The sequence below is a fragment of the Netta rufina genome (assembly GCF_964035555.1).
Source record: "Netta rufina genome assembly, chromosome: 5".
NCBI lineage: Eukaryota > Metazoa > Chordata > Aves > Anseriformes > Anatidae > Netta > Netta rufina.
Genome location: NC_140128.1, coordinates 25,188,147 through 25,204,829, shown reverse-complemented (window position 1 = coordinate 25,204,829; position 16,683 = coordinate 25,188,147). Strand labels below are relative to the sequence as shown.

At 35.6% G+C, this 16,683-nt stretch overlaps 1 protein-coding gene across 1 annotated transcript in view; it reads left to right on the top strand.

Moving 5' to 3' along the window:
- The window catches only part of MEIS2 (Meis homeobox 2), a 170,949-nt gene that overhangs the window by 92,939 nt on the left and 61,327 nt on the right, over positions 1 to 16,683 (top strand). The window lies entirely within an intron of this gene.

Genomic DNA, 16,683 nt, shown 5'->3' with positions numbered 1-16,683 from the left:
CAAAGGTTTTGCCTGGAGTTTGGGGAAATTGGTAAGTTTTTGTGTGTGGATTCGTGTTCTTTATATCCCTGCCTGCATTGTACTAATAGTCCTTAATTCTAATAGAAGATTTTATGTTTATTTTGTTAGGGAAAAGGAGCTGTAAATTATTGCGCAGAATAGATTTGGCCACATAGCTTCCGATATATTACTAACATGAAGAAAGGCTATATGAGGTAACTATAAGGAGTCTGGCTGAAGGAAAGGTTCCTTACAGTTGCCCAGAAAGTGGTACAGCTTAAGGTATTTTATACCAGCCTAAAAGACACTAGATTTAAACTGGTGTGCAGTGAAACATTTAAATATACTATAGCAAATGAAATATGGTCCAATAGGTTTTTTATGGTCCGGTTATGCTTTTTCTTTTCAATCACTAGCCTGGGGTGAACAAGTCAGCTTTAAAATGTCTATTTTAGCTATGCTTTTATCACCTCTGTCTTTTAGGAAGTTTGATTTCTTTTTTCATTTCTTCTCTTTGATAAAAAAGAGCTGAGATCTCTGAATGGGTTATTTATCTCTTATGTTTAATCTATTTATCTGTCAATGGACATGCTGCTTTAGAAGTGGTTTATATTACTAATTAATTTTATTTCACATACTGTACTCCATGTTAACACATTTTCTATTACACACTATAATGTGATACAGGGCCCTCCCTCAGCAACCTCACCTTAAAGCTCTAATTGCTTTCCTCTAAGCCTCAGCTCATGTTTGATTTAACTGATTTCTTTGTATAAAGATTCCCTGGTTTACAACGTGTACACAAGTCATTAAATTGGTGTTGATGTTTATCTAGCAAATTTACCAATTGGTGGTAGTATACAGCCCCTTATGAATTTATGACTGGGCAATAAAGAGAAGTGTCAGAAGCCCTGTTGTCTCACTTGGGCCACTTTGTTAGTTTATGTTTAGAAAGACAACCTGAGCACTTCCACTGCCTTACACAGCAAACTGAAGGATTGATGCCTGCAGTCAAAATCTGTTACAGATTTCTAGCCATGAACTAAAATTCTATTTTGCTTTTTTTTTTTTTTGAGGGGAAAAGGTGAATAGATTGGAGAGGAGGAAAGGGGTAAGACAGCTTGAGCATGTTTGAAGGCAGTGTGGCCTTCAGCTGAAACACACTGTTGTTTACATAGAAGAAAAGCTGAACCAAAATGCCAGATTCCCAAGCTATGTGAAGTTCAGAATCTGGATCCAAATATTGCAGCTTGAATTCTCTCTGGCTCTCAAGAACCTAAATGTAGATACCACATATTAAAATGCATGAAAATGAATGATAGTAAATAATCAATGTAGAGTGGGAAATCTGGTCCTTTGATCTGTCAGGTTTCATCACATAACACAAGCATAAGGACATATGGTATTTTAAAGTTGCATTTGAAGAGATGCCTACGCTGACTTTTATCCTTATTTACAAATAATCGGCAATAAAGGCTGTAATCTTGCAGATAACATGATGGATGTGCAGAAGTCTTCTTGCACAGAGTTCATTTTAGGATTAGGATGTGATTAATACAGCTAAGAAACTTTTGGAAAATTCATATGCACTTTCGAATGCATTAAGTGAGCCCAATATTACAGCTCTTAAGCAAAGAGTAGGTAGGTGTATTTATCTACACAGGTTTGTTTCACATGCAGAAAGCTGTACTGTTTCTGCAAAACCTCTTCATTTGCTATTTCATTGTTACATTTACTTCACACTCATTAAAGTTCCATCCATTAAAGCTTTCCTTATGTATGGATGACGTCTGTTGGCTTCAGTGAAAACTAATTGCACATGAGGCAAAAGGATTCAAATTAGGATTACAAATATATGACCACTTGGAAAAGGAAGCATGAAATATTCTAATTCTTTTTAGATGCAAAGCAACTTATGAACAAAACTTATTGTGGCTGATTCTCACAAGCTTATAGCATTGTAAAAGAAAAAATAAAATGGGCAAGGCTAATTAATTTGCTAAAATTCATTGTTAATACAGTGTTTTCAGTCCTCCTGAATACTGCTTTCATGACATTTGCTGTCTTTCTAAAGAACCATCTCCACTGTAAACATCTTTTTTTCTTCCCTCTGAGAATCTAAACTTTGCTTTATAAAGAAGTAAATTCCTATACTTTGTGATTATAAAGTTTGGAAGTTTGACTTGCATGTTCCTTAGAGGTTAAGGACAACTAAAAGTCAGACTGATTTCTTTTGAAAGTCCTTTTACAAAGCTTCTTGTTTTTTCTTTTTTTTTTTTTTTTTTTTTTTTTGTTTGTTTTTTTTTCTGAACTCTTGACATTGCATTGTTTTGGATGTCGGGAGGGGTAGGAGAAAGAGGGCTTTTATGACTTTCCAGTATTTGGGATCAGCAAGGACTGAGATGCATGGCTATTCTGAAGCCTTTTTAAAAACTGCTTCCCCAACACCAGAGCTAGAGAAGGATTGCAGTATGAAATAGTAATCAAAAGATGTGACAAAAGCTATGAGTGCTCTCGATTGACTCTGTCAGAGCTTGTGCCATTGTGGGGTGATTGAAAGGCACTCCAGTAAAGCTCTGAGTGGGAAAGCTGGGCTGCTGAGACCCTCGTCCTACAACTACACATTCCTAGGAGCAGTGTCTGCTATTGTCAAGGTCTCCATTGATTTCAGCTGATCTAAACATTTCTCCTAGGAAGAGCTCGTGCAATCAGGCCCTTGGATGATACACGTAGGACTCTGGAAGACCAGCTTTTACTGCTCATATGTTTGGCAGGCAGATTTGATAATCAGTGCTGTTCTAGAACCTTACACCATCTCAGTGAATATAAATTGATGGTGTAAAGCAAATGGGCAACTGGCGTGAAGCCAAACATGGATGGGAGCGAAGACGGTTTATTGTTGAGGGGGCAGCCCGGTGTTCCACAGCAGAGCTTTCTGTTCACAACAGCTCTGCAGAGCTGCTGAGTTTGAGTGTGGCCTCTGAAGTGTATGAAATAATAACAGTTTTATTTCTCCTGACACAAGCACGGAAGCTGTTTGCTGCCACCTCAGAACTGTTACCCTGCAATGCAAAAGTACCAACAAGGCAGGCTGGATGCAATGTTATTATAAACAGTGCCGCAGTAAACTTCAGGAAAAGCCCATTATACGGTGATAGCCTGTTTGTCAGGAGAAAAGTTCACTAATGTATATGGAAGCAGAGCTCCTTATTCACTGATTTGTCTGAGTCTATTTTGTTGCACTTTTACCTTTATTTACTGTGCAGGTGCTGCTGAGAATAACCTTGAAAAACAAACCAAAAAAAAAATACTTGAGGCCACATACTTGGCTAGTTTAAGTTGGCAGAGAAATGGTGTCAATCCCAGGCAGTTGATGGTCCATTGTTTATTATTGCTTTTTAATATTTTAGGATTTTGGAGGGATATGGGAGGAAGTGTGCTTTCTATTTGATTGCTGTTTTGTCACTTTAAATCACTCAATAAAAGGCATATGTAAAAAAGTGATGAATGAACGTATGTACGTGATAGAATTAAATTTTATTTTGTAACTCTCATTTGTTCTCATATGCAATCAATTACAGTGATATGAGCTGAGAATTTCAATGAAGCCCCAGGGAGTTTGGCACCCATTTCTTATTTTGTTTTGATGGGATTAGCACCCCTAAACTTAAAACTTCTTTGAAAATTAGCCATAATGTCACTCCTCAAAGAGTCCTAATTCTTTCTATTTGTTTAATTATTCCAGGAATTATTTCATGCTCAACAGAAATTCAAGTACTGCCTTCTGTAGTAGGAAAAAAAATAAAAATCATAATTAATTCATAGATCTTCAATGCTTTTTTTTTTAGGAAACTAGAAGAATTTGACTATTCTCCCTGTGCTTTTAAGAATCCGATTGTTGATTGAGTTGTCTTTTCTTGATGCAGAAACCTACTGTTATTTTCTGTAAGCTCATCCCTGGGTTCTGTTGCCAGTTCTACATTTTAACTCTTGTATGACCTTAAGACAGGCATGAAGCCTCAGTTTCTCCACCCCCAAAACTGTTAATTTCTTTCTTTTGGTTCATTTTCCAAGCAGTGATGTAGTAAGATTTGAGTTGATTGCATTCCCCAACATTCATGAAGCAATTCGAGCTCCCAGTCTGGAAAGTATTCTAAATATACAAAAATATTATTTTAAGTTATTGCAGTTCTTCATCCTTATTTACTGGCAAGTTACTCTAGCTAGCAGATGAAAATGACAAAAGTCTTTTGTAATGCTATAGAACACATAGAAACTTTTCGTCTGAATTCCAATAGCATCTGAAAATTCAAAACCCCATAGAGGAAATCTGCCATATGTACTAACAAAAAGTGGAAGGAATCAAGTTCGGCTGCTTTTTTTTTTTTTTCCTTTTTTTTTTTCTTTCGTTTTTTCTTTTATTTTTTTTCTTTTTTTTTCATTAATAAAAAATAAGTCAACTTCTTAACATTTTGGTGAGGAAATCATTGTTTTTAAAAAACAGGTATGTTATGCAAATCAAGTGATTTACTGAGAGTCAGTTCTTACTTCCAATATCTAGATGAGCCAATTTAACTGTGTCTAGAAAGCCAAGAAAACAGCATATAGATTAAGGTTACTCAAAACTTTTGTTCCTACATTATTTAAGAGATGCAAATTGCACCATTTTAGTATTGCTTATGAATAAAGTCCCAAATCTTTTTTTTTTTTCTTCACCCTCCAGATACAGATAAAAACCAGAACTATAAAATGCAATAGATAACCATATTTGACTTTGTAGCTTCTTCTATACCATGAAGTAAGGTCTGTTACAGTTTTCTGTGACTGCAGTTTGGGATGAGTGACCTATGTCTTGCCAACATACTTTGTGATGAATCTACCTCTAACGAATGTGTAAACACGGAAAAGATAAACCTCTTCAGGCTGAAAAATTAATTGAAAGAGGTTGCCACCATTGCTATACAGAATGGATTGAGGTAGAAATCCAGGCTGTAAGAGGTCTGTCTGCAGTTTGTAGGAGAGAATATTTTTAACCTCATACAGGTAAAAACAACATAGAAGATTAGGTAGAAGTCTAGGTAGAATTCTACCAGAAGTCTAGGTAGAATTCAGATTTCTGGGCTCTTTTTCATAAATACATTTAGAATTGTGTATAAGGATAGATATTCAGATTCACCTGCTGTTTGCTATGAAAGTCACACATCTACTTCCAAAACTGGAGCATGGGAAGGAGCATACTATCACTGTATCTCCCTAGTATGGAGGTCCTTATCCTATACCCTTATCCTATACCCTCAGAATCTCTGTGCACTCCTTGTCTGATACATCTTCTTTGCAGTAAGTAAAACCTCCTCTTCAGCTGTTTCTCTCTGTTTGGTTTTAGGGAATTAATGGTTGTATGGTTGCTATCTATTCTGAAAATTAGAGGATTATCCCGGTTTTTGAACACCATGTCTGAATCTCAGTCTCCACTTGGGCAGGACACATGGTGTGAGAGACAGCTGCTAAAAACTGTGCAGCTATTACAGTGTGTCAGTTTATAAGCCGTGAAGTGTATGTACCAGCTTGCAGATTGTTGGTAGGAGTGTGGTACTTTGTTATAAATATATTTTATTGATTTTAAGAAGATTTTATTAAAAAGCTACCCAGAAGAAACAGGCAGTAAAAGATCAAGTAAATTACTTAGCTTTCATTTTTAGGTGCTCCACTTTCATTTTCTTTCATTTTGGGGGCTCCGCTGGCTCCCAAAACTCTGACACATGTTAGTCTTGCTTTGTGATAGCAGAGAGTTGTGCAGTGGATGATCAGCAAGATGGTGATCTCATGGGAGTTAATCCAATGTATGTGAAAGGATCAACAGGTTCTGCTAAGATCAGACTGTAAACATATTTAAGCATGACTAAGAATGCAGATGAACACCTTGTCAGTTTTTCAAAACCAATTAAATATGTTGTGTGCCTACTACCACTGAAATCAGGTGAATTAACCACGTAACTCCTATTCTATTGTGCCATACATGCTTGAATCTGTAGCTGCCTAAAAGCCCCCGTGGTGGCACTGAATACTTGTTGCTTCTCTTCAGATTAGAATCATAAAATTAGAAAAGAACTTCAAGATCACCAAGTCAAACCATCAACCTGACTGATTGAGTCCCATCACTAAAACATGTCCCTTACTGTCATGTCCACATGTCTTTTAAATAAAAATAAACAACAGCTCAGGGCACCTACAACACATCAAAACAGTGTACCCTTTGATGGAAACACTTTGGATAAAGGGCTTCTTATGTGTAAACATTATGCATTCTTTTAACATTTCCTAGTAAACATTCTAAAAATATTACATATCTATGGCAGTTGTTACTATATACTCTTTCCTAAGCACGTGTATACTGGTGTATGTGTGTATATGTGTTTCTCACCCATGTGTAAGAAACACATATGTGTTTCACTTACACATCCCATTCTGGATGCCTTCTTGTTTGCCTTCTCACCCCATACACCTGAGCTGCTTTTCACAAGATGATTAAATTTAAATATGATTATAATAATAGCGCAATAAATGAGAGCAGCACATATAAATGAGAGCAACAACACTAATAAATGCTTTTAAGTCAAACATAATACATCCTCAAAGACCTTAATTCTTGTTAGGCACATGTTCTACTGCCCCTCATCCAAGACCACTCCAGTTCAGAGCCCTCCAACCACCCCCTCCCTAACTCAAAATCTCATCACTAAACCTCGTAACCACTATCAGTATAAACCTCATGACCACTAGTTTGATATTTCAGTATTGACACTTGCTTCTTACTTCCCATGACCTCTTAAAAGCTGGCCAAATTCAATTCTCATCTCCTCAAAGAGGCAAAGCACCAGACCTTGCTTATGCCAGGAGTTTCAAAATCCTGTGCACAGGTTGTCATTGTAGACATAACCAGTTTTTGTAGGACTCACAGGCAGAAAAGAAGACTTTCCAGGAAGGTGACATAAAGTATTTGCTTCTCTTGTCCTCACTGGGACAACAGCAAAACAAAATCCATGGAAAAATTGGAAAATGGATATTCTTTTAGAAACCAAGCTACAGTTTTCCTTTGCAAAATTTTCTTCTGGAAATGTTTGTAAATCTATGTAAATTTGTGGCTTAGAGTTCATCTTTGAGGTTTTGAGTTCAGCCTTAGTGTGAGACTTAGCCTAAACCACAGCAGTTTCACCTAGCTGCCACATGAAAACATCAATTGCAGTGTTGCAACCAAAAGTCTTACAAGGTTTGCCAAAATTCGAATGAGCTCTTCAACAAATCTATCCTTAACTATTAGTGGTTCAGCATTTTGTTATTAACGTGGTGTCTTTGTACTATAAAAGTTATTTCAGATGTTGCTTTTGCTTCACAAATTTAGTATATACATAACCAGCTAAGTACAAATTAAATTATGTATATTAAAAATGAAAACATAATCTCTTATTTTGTGATGACTAGTTTTCTTCCCTTTTAGTAGGTCATGAATATTTTCTGGCAAGATATGTCACTAGCTTATAACTTCATTAAGCTGCAGACCATACCTTATCCTTTCACTAGATCCCTGAAAAGAACTTTTGTGCATGCCAAACAGATATCCACTTGGTCTGTGGCTCTTGAAAGGTAAATTGCCAAGTTCCAGCAAGCAAATTAAGAGGTGCAATGAGAGCTAGCTGTTGCATTCTATCAAATCCTGCTACTGAATGTGTTGAAAAGCTTGCCCAGAGCCATGGCCTCACATATTTATGGTATGAATGGGAGACTCTTGGAGCTATGTATTGCCATAGTTCCCATTTCTTTTGTAATAAACTAGCTCAGCAGATGTAGCTTAGGTAAAAAGGAAATTCAAAGTCTCCTACTTAAAGAATAACCAAAACAAAGTTCTCTCTCTGGTCCTCTGTCTATGAGCCAGACTCAGAGCCAGACCTTCCTTGTACTGATTAATGTTTTATTCTCTGTGTAAACCAATGAAACTCAAAGGGTTCTCACATGGAAGAAAGTGCTGCTCAATAGCACTGAGAGTATTACTTCCAGGATATGGCACCAAATGTGTTTTAAATATATATATGTAACATTTAATTTCTAATACAACACAGATTAAATCATCGTATTGGTTTTCCAAGTCAGTTGCATTGTTCTCTTGGATTATAAATTTTAAAGAAATAAGCTATAAGTTATATTATAAGTTATAAAGAAATCAGTTCTGGGTAGCTTAGATTTTCCTTAATAATAGATGTATTGTGGTTTTTGCAGTATTTGTACCTAATTCGTATCAAATGCAGAGCAGATTTTAATCTCTGTACTTGTGACTTGACTTCTGCCTATAGTCTGTAAGCTTCAGAATATTTAGCAAAACATTTGTGATCTGATTAGCCCTGCCTACTCCACTTGTGTATTTAAGTAAGAAGTACAAGATGAAGTATTAGACTCTGTTGATTTTATTTAGCCTGGTAGGTGCACAATAACTCTGAATTAAAACAGAAGCAAAAGAAGGGCCTGAGATTCACAAAGAAGCAGAAACTGAAGAACTGTGAATTTAAAGACTCCTAACAGAGCTTGTTAAACTATGATCCAGTAAGGTGATGACAAGGGAGATAATAATAAATGTTTTTGTGCCTGTTGATACTTTCATTCATATATTATAGCAAGATGATTCAAAAATATTAATTACATATTTCTGAAACATTTTTGCACAATATACATAATAGCATCTGCATCTCAAGAAAAAAAGACTTTGTATATTAATCAGTAAAGGCTAATAAATTTACTATCCAGTGCCCATTGAAGTCCACAGAGAACTTCTATTGCCTTTGTGGGGTAGTAGGTTGGCCTTTTAGCATACCTTTCATGCCTAACAGTGCATGAATCTTTTGTATTTCTAGCTTTATCTGATATTGTTGCCTAACTCAATTACATATAAAAGTAAGAAGAGTGTACTCACTAGTCAACTTAACCCACTGCTTGTTGTTACTTGTTTATGAGACATTTTTCTACTTGATAGTCTTTAATCTGAAATTATATCAAGCTCTGTAATAAAGCTGAAAGAGATAATATCTATGGCATTTCCATTCCTCTGCTTCAGTGATAACATTATTTAACAACACTAGCAAGTTAATTAAGACAGACCTTGCTGTCATAAATCCATGTTGCCTTCCTCATCAAATTAAGCTTTTCAGTTTATTGCTGAAGTTTATAAAACTGTTCTGGACATTCAACTGTGGATACTTTACTAACTTGTCCACAATATATTACGTATTCTTTTACAACATGGAGAAGTATTTAACACTCCTGCTTCCTCTGGAGTTTTGCATGTTTATATCTGATTAAATTTCAATTCTTCCTTTCCTTTGAAATCATTGAGAAAATTTTTATGTTTCTTGGGTATTTAAGGTATCTAATCTTTTAGCCATGTTTGTTCTTGTCTACATGTTATATAATCCAATTTCTGTGTTTCCTTGATTTCTTCATTTATGCAGTTCTCTTTCCCAGTTAACAGAAGTAAGCTACTGAATGAATATACCAGTTCCTTGTTCATTACCATTCATAGAGAACATATTTTTCCTCCTATCAATTGTAAATCCTGTCCATAGAGCATAAAAATGAAATTGAGCTTTATCTTTATGGCTTTGTGAACCCTGTATTCTTTCGTGATGCATTTGTAAGCTGTTTTCTGTAAAAAAATTTGGTTTACAGCAATCAAAAAGGCAACAGCTCCAGTACACTAGATAGAGGTCCAAATTCAATTAAACCAGCCCTGTAGGAACTGATTCCCTGGGTATATTGCAAGGCAGGGCACTGGGGTTTTTTGGGACCAGATTTGTGGAAATCCTTACATGGTCCTGAACTTTTCAAACACATAGTCTGAGGTTCTTCAGCTTATCCAATCTTGAGAGAAAACAAACAAACAAACAAACAAAAAAAAACAAACACCACCACCACCACCAACAACAACAAAAAAAAAACAGTGAGATGGCTGAACCAAAGACAGCTATAACTGTACTGTGTGGGTACCATTGTTTAATATATAATGTTGGTTTTGTTCCTGAATGTGTCCATATGACTAACAAATTCCTACTCCAAACTGGAAAGGCTAAGTTCAAAGATCTGATATGAAATGATCATCTGCCTCAGCCACAGCTAGTAATCTGGATGAGCCTGAAAAAAAAAATCTTGGAGGTGAATATATCCTAAATTTAAGATATTCATAACAACCATGGCTTGGTGTTGTTTTTTTTTTAGCGTAACTATATAGAGTCAGGAAATGGGGTCAAATTGTGCTGGTTGGGCCAATCTTTAGCAAATATAACTCATAACTAATAATAATAACAACAATAATAATAACAATAATAACAATAATAATAAATATAAGTCTGCCAACAAATAAAGGTTCATATTTGGGAGAAGGTAAAAAGCTAGGTTTCAACGGATCGTTTCATTCTGTTACTTCACTGAAAGGAACACAGTTCTGCATCTTGACATTAATGAAAGGGACCCTATTTTTAGTAGTGCTTATTATTTTCTTGGATTGCTCTAAGTAAGGTATTGTCACCCCAACCCTTTGTTCTAGCTCTCTCTTGACTGGTTAATGAAGCAGAACTTGTTGAGACAATTCATTCTAAATAAGAGAGAGAACTGTTTAGAAGTATTATTTCTGTTTTATAACTTAATTTTGCTCATCATTTCAGGATCTTCCCTGTAGGATGTTTACTTTAGCATTTATAGCTTGGTGGGAAGGTTTTTTTGCCTTCATGATTCCTAAGACTACTTTACCATATTGATTGGTTAGTGGTTTGAAAGACTTTTTCTGTGTTGGCTTCATTACAGATTTTGGTCTTCTTCAGCTAGTCTCTAATTTTAGTCTCTGTTGTGGTATATCTATTTATTCTACAGATGCATTCCATGTTGCCTTTCCAGTCTTTTTCTACAATAGTTGTAAAATATTACAGAAAACTATTTAATATTAATAATACAAATTTCATAATTCTCAAGATTAAAGTAACATTTCCATATGTTTACTCAAAAGTTTCTTAAATAACACTCCAAATCAAATTCTAAAGATAATAATGGCAAAACTCTCACTGACTTCAATGGAAATAGGATTTTATATTCAACTATCTAGGAGATATAATATCTAGGAGAAGAAAATCACAGTAATACTATGTTTGGTTTTATTACTAGGTATTGTGCTTTATGCCTGGAGACTGACCTGGAAACCATGTTTTCAATATCACTGTTCCTCTCTCCAGTACTTCCTTGTTATCTAAAATACATTTTTGAAACCTTTCCTATCAATTCATCTTTTCTGTAGCTACCAAATATGCCTCTTTAATTTATGAGCAAAATTTAAGGCTAACTTCAACTGTCTCTCTCCTCTGTAATTCATTCTGTCATGAAAAACTGCAAGAGAACAATTTCCAGTTATCTCAGCTAACTCTGGAGTCATCTTAGTAGCAACCTTAATATTTTTCTATAGAGAAATAATTGCTGCATTTTTTTAAATTCTGTTTTTAAATGGTTACTAGCTACAAAGTACACCATTAAATTTACTACCATCCATGTCAGATATTGTTCTGTTCTTAATTTTCTCCATAGATTCTCTTCTCCCTTCATATATCATACCATCCCATTATTTATTCTGCTTTGAAGGAACTCACTACATGAAAATTCTAAATTGAAATACCAGACCCAAAGTCTCTGTTTATTCTTACGTACTAAAAACCTGAAATATCTGTTAGCTCTATAAGAAATTGGGACAGTAATAATATACTACCATTTTCATTCTTCCCAGGAAATACAGCCAAGTTGTATTTGAGGAGTGATAATGTTCATTACCACCTTTCTTGTCTATGTGAATATTCACTATTTTAAATATCACTGTTCAGGTCATTTATCATCACTTTGACTTTGTGAGGGATTTTTTTTTTTTTTGAGAAAAATCTTTATGCAAATATATATATATATATCACAAAATGTTTTTTGTCTTACAAGACTGAAGAATATAGCTCTCTGTCATTGTTCTGTTTCAGATGTGATAGGATTTTTTTTAACACAATGCTACACGTTATTACTTAATTAATTATCCTTCTTCCTTTTTTTAGAACATTTTTCTTCTCTTTTTCTTTTATTTTCTTTTTTTCTTTCCTTTTTCTTTTTCTTTTTCTTTTTCTTTTTCTTTTTCTTTTTCTTTTTCTTTTTCTTTTTCTTTTTCTTTTTCTTTTTCTTTTTCTTTTTCTTTTTCTTTTTCTTTTTCTTTTTCTTCTTCTTCTTCTTTTTCTTCTTCTTCTTCTTTTTCTTCTTCCTCTTCTTCTTCCTCTTCTTTTTCTTTTTCTTTTCCTTTTCCTCTTCTTCTTCTTCTTCTTCATTTCCTTTTCCTCCCTCCCTCCCTCCCTCCCTCCCTCCCTCCCTCCCTTCCTTCCTTCCTTCCCTCCTTCCTTCCTTCCTTCCTCCCTCCCTCCCTCCCTCCCTCCCTCCCTCCCTCCCTCCCTTCCTTCCTTCCTTCCTTCCTTCCTTCCTTCCTTCCTTCCTTCCTTCCTTCCTTCCTTCCTTCCTTCCTTCCTTCCTTCCTTCCTTCCTTCTCTCTCTCTCTCTCTCTCTCTTTTTCCCCATAAAAGTGCTTCACAAGCTTTCATTCTGAAATCCACACAGCTGGTCATCTTTCTTTTTTGTTCTGTCTAAAAGCAGCCATATGTCATCAGCAACCCTCTCATGTATATTGAACTTCCTTAGCACATCAGCTTGTCTCTTTGAATGTGTTACCTGATGTCTCTACAGTGGCAAAACATAGGAAAGTGGGTTCTCCTACTCCTTTGTTCATCAGAACAGCAAGAGCTATGAATACTGTAGAGTTGGGGCATTTAGACCCTTGGGTCATATCTTTTATAGTTTTGCTTTTTAATTTCTCTCTGCTTCAGCTCAACTAGCTGACTCATAGAATATGGGTCAAATTAGCTCTATACGATGCAGTAGCACTGAAGATATCCCTTCTATAGGAAAGCTCCAGGCCTACTGATTGCTGGTGTGTTTGGTGTTATAGCAGCCCTGGCCCCTGTGATTCTCCATCTCTCTCTGTCTGTCCAGTTGCTTTATTTGGTGTTCAGTGTTTGAGTGAGTCTTCTCTAGAAAATAACAGAGACATCACAACAGTCTTTCCACTAAATTGTTAGCATCAATGCTTGAGCACAATTACAATGTGTCTGGCAGGATGTATGTGCAATAACAGAGAAAGATATTTATTCTAGGAGAGTTGGACTGAAGAAGTAAGATCTATAGAAAGTTTGAAAAACTTTTGGTTCAGGTAATACTCATAATCTTTTCTGAAAGGAAGTTTAGTAATTTTGGTTTTGTAGTTCTGTACAAAAAGCCCCTCTTCCCCTTCACCGCTTTGGATGACATTCTCTAATTAAGGGATTGAAAAGATTGGGATGTGGTGAGATGGATGATACCTTAGGCAGCTAGGACCACAGTTTAAATGGACCTCCTAACAATGAATAGACTGGCAGAGTAGTGTGCTCATAGCTCTTTCTGTTGCTGTTGAATTTTGAAACTTCTGGAACACAGGTGGTTTCTCTCCTTTCTAGATGGGGTGCAGTTATCACATAGAATCAGAAGTGCATCCATTTTGGAGCTCATTCCCATGTGTGGAGCACAATCTTATCATCTGTAGATGGAAGACTGATATTTTGCAGCACTGATATTTGGCCATTCAGTAGCACTGAAGAGTTCATGAGATACCCATGGTTACCTTGGCAATAAAGTGATGAGATATACTCAGTAGAATGGGAATTTTTAGAGGTGGTGAGATTTTGAAAGCTATTTCCTTTTTTATGAGCATTAACTCATTTTTTACTAAGATTTATTTTTTATTCAGACAATTAAGGATCGTTTTTAATTGGCTGAAGAAAAGTTAAAGGATGTCAGTATATTCTTTAATCTTGTCATTTGTAACAATCTATGGCATTTTGTACTCATTATGCTTTTTAAGGTCAAATAATGTATTCTTTCACCTTCTGATTAGAAAATCTCTTTTGTGTTCCTTCCTCTGAATTCATCTTTCTAAATAAGAAAATAAATTTTGTGTGAAAATTTATAATTTGTACTTCAGCCTGAGTAAAATTATTACCTACATACACATAACCCCCAAGCTTAAAACCGGATCCAATTGTGTTGGACATGCATGGTACTTAAACACCACTGGTTATTGTTTCTTTTATTGGAAATGAATCAACAACAACACTTTTACAGAAAAAAATGCTTCAAAATCACACAGATGAACATTTAAAAGCCACCAGTAAGAAGCTTAAAGCCTTGCCTTCACATCTGTAATAGATTTGGCAGGGTTTTTGTCATGAAATCATGATCCTTAGATGTTCAGAAAAAAAAAGGAACACCTTTCTCTGATACATACCTGTGTATTTGAGGCTGAAATGACACTAGTCTGCAAGAGGTTCAGAATGATTCAGAAAGCATGTAACGCTGTGACCTGTACCTTTAATTCATTTCAGCTAGTTCCACGCTGATGAAGTGATCTATCATCATGGCTACCATATTATAGCATGTATTCCTACAAGAAAGTTCAGCCACTGCAGGGGTTACTGGACTAACACCGCCTGGCACCCAGCAGTGCACAGACTAAACTGTAGTTTTAGTTAGAGAATATGGAAACTGACAACAAATTATTACTTGTGGTCTTTTTCCAGTTTTCAAGTGCAAACATACCAAAGTTTATTTTAAATCTGAGCCAGTCAGACATTTAGTAATATAGATCAAAGAAGAAATGAAGGCCTCCCATGCTTATTATTTCAATATGATGTCTGTTCCAATAAAGTGTAAGAATGCCTGTGATAGACTAACTAGTAGGAATTTTCTGGTTCTGTAGTTTAGGCTTAAATATATACATATATTTGTAAATTAATCAGAAACATATTGTGGTGGTTTCAGTTCCTCAGAAAGCTGATTGTTTTCAATCCTTTCTTTAATCTTAGAAATATGGTGGCAGCCTGCCAGAACACTTTCAGATAAACAGTCCACTTCACATTTAAAAGCCATAGAATCACTGATGTTGAAGGGAAAAAAAAAAATCAACAGAAACAACACCAGTTCTTTTTCTCTTCCCCAAAATGTAGAACATTATTTAAATAAGTTAGTTCTTGTGCTATTGTCCCTCACTCTTAATTAGAAATAATAAAAGCCATCTGTGCAAGGTGAATTTTGATAAGATCTCAGCTTTTAAGTGTTTGTTGATCTTGTATGTACCAATTTTCAAATGCCTTAATAGCTCCAGGATGGCTATCACACTGAGTAAGCTCACTGATTTCCATCATGCTCTGTGCTGTTGAATGCCACTGTTTTTTTGTGCTTATATTTCGCCTGAAATTTTAAAAGTGTACTATTCCTTGCAGTACAATAAGTATTTAACTGGATGGAACTGTTTCCATTTGAAGGAGTTTTTTCATAACACCATCTCCTCACAGGCTGGGATGAAGCACAATTCAAGTGAGGAGTTGTTTTACATGAATCACTTACTGACACCATTTCTGTAGCTGCTTTTCAGTGACAGGATTTTCTACCCTCTCTTAGCCAGTTTGGGGGGCTATGCTCAAGATCCCCCTTGATAAAGAATATGCTCCCCAGTCAAAAAGAGGAAGGTTCAGAAGTGATTGTATTGAAGCCTGGAAATGGAATACAGGGTTTCTTTTCTTTCAACCTGTGTTTTCAGTCAATTAAAATTTGTACTCAAGGCTTTTCAGTTTGAAGCCACCTCTGTGTCTGTGATGAGCAATCCTTCTTGTTTGTGCAGTCATTCATTATCTCCATTACCAAGAGGAGAATAGAGGACAATTACATTGTTTGGACGAATCAGAGTGTTAGGAGGAGTATTTATCATGGTGGCAGAGTGCAGCACCTGACAGCGAACGATTGATGGCCAGGAATGAGTGTGAGTGGCCAAAGCAGCCTCATATGATGCAAATTACTGACTGTGGATTCCAATTTATCCTGTTCATTTTTCTTGCCTTTGCTGAAGACTATTAGTGGTTTTTGAAGCAGTGAAGGGGTCATTACTAATGTGGGCTAGAAGCAGGAGGGGGAAGGAGGGGAAAAGCCTTCTGTAATTACACAGCCTTCAAGAAAAGGCTGTAGGCCTAGCCAAAAAAGTGTCAACACTTAGCAATCAGAAAAATTTATTTTCATTTTATCCTTAACCCATATTAACTCAACATTATCATCTTTCTTTGTTAATATTTGCAGAATATTAAAAGCTTGACTTCGATATTAATACAGATCTGTTTAACCCTTTTTGTTGTGAAGTGATGTTGCTTTGCTAAATGTCAGTTTGTCAACGGCGTTAAAGAGTACCTGCTTTTAAAAGTGCAGATAATGAAAAATGAAATATTCAACCCCCTCAAAAAACTAATTCCAGATGACTGATCATTTGTATCTTTTACAGAATAGTAGGTAAGGCACTGGAAACATATGAGAAAATATTTGTTGAAGTGGAGGTATGAGACGTTTCTGTATTTAAATGTAACATCAATACAGAAGAAGATCAGTTTGTTTTGGGGTGCTTAGGTGTTTTGAACTGTAAGCAGCATCAAAAAAACTGAAAGTTTCATTTTGCTGTATAATGAATGATGTGCATTTAAAACATATGCATATTTAATTTAATGC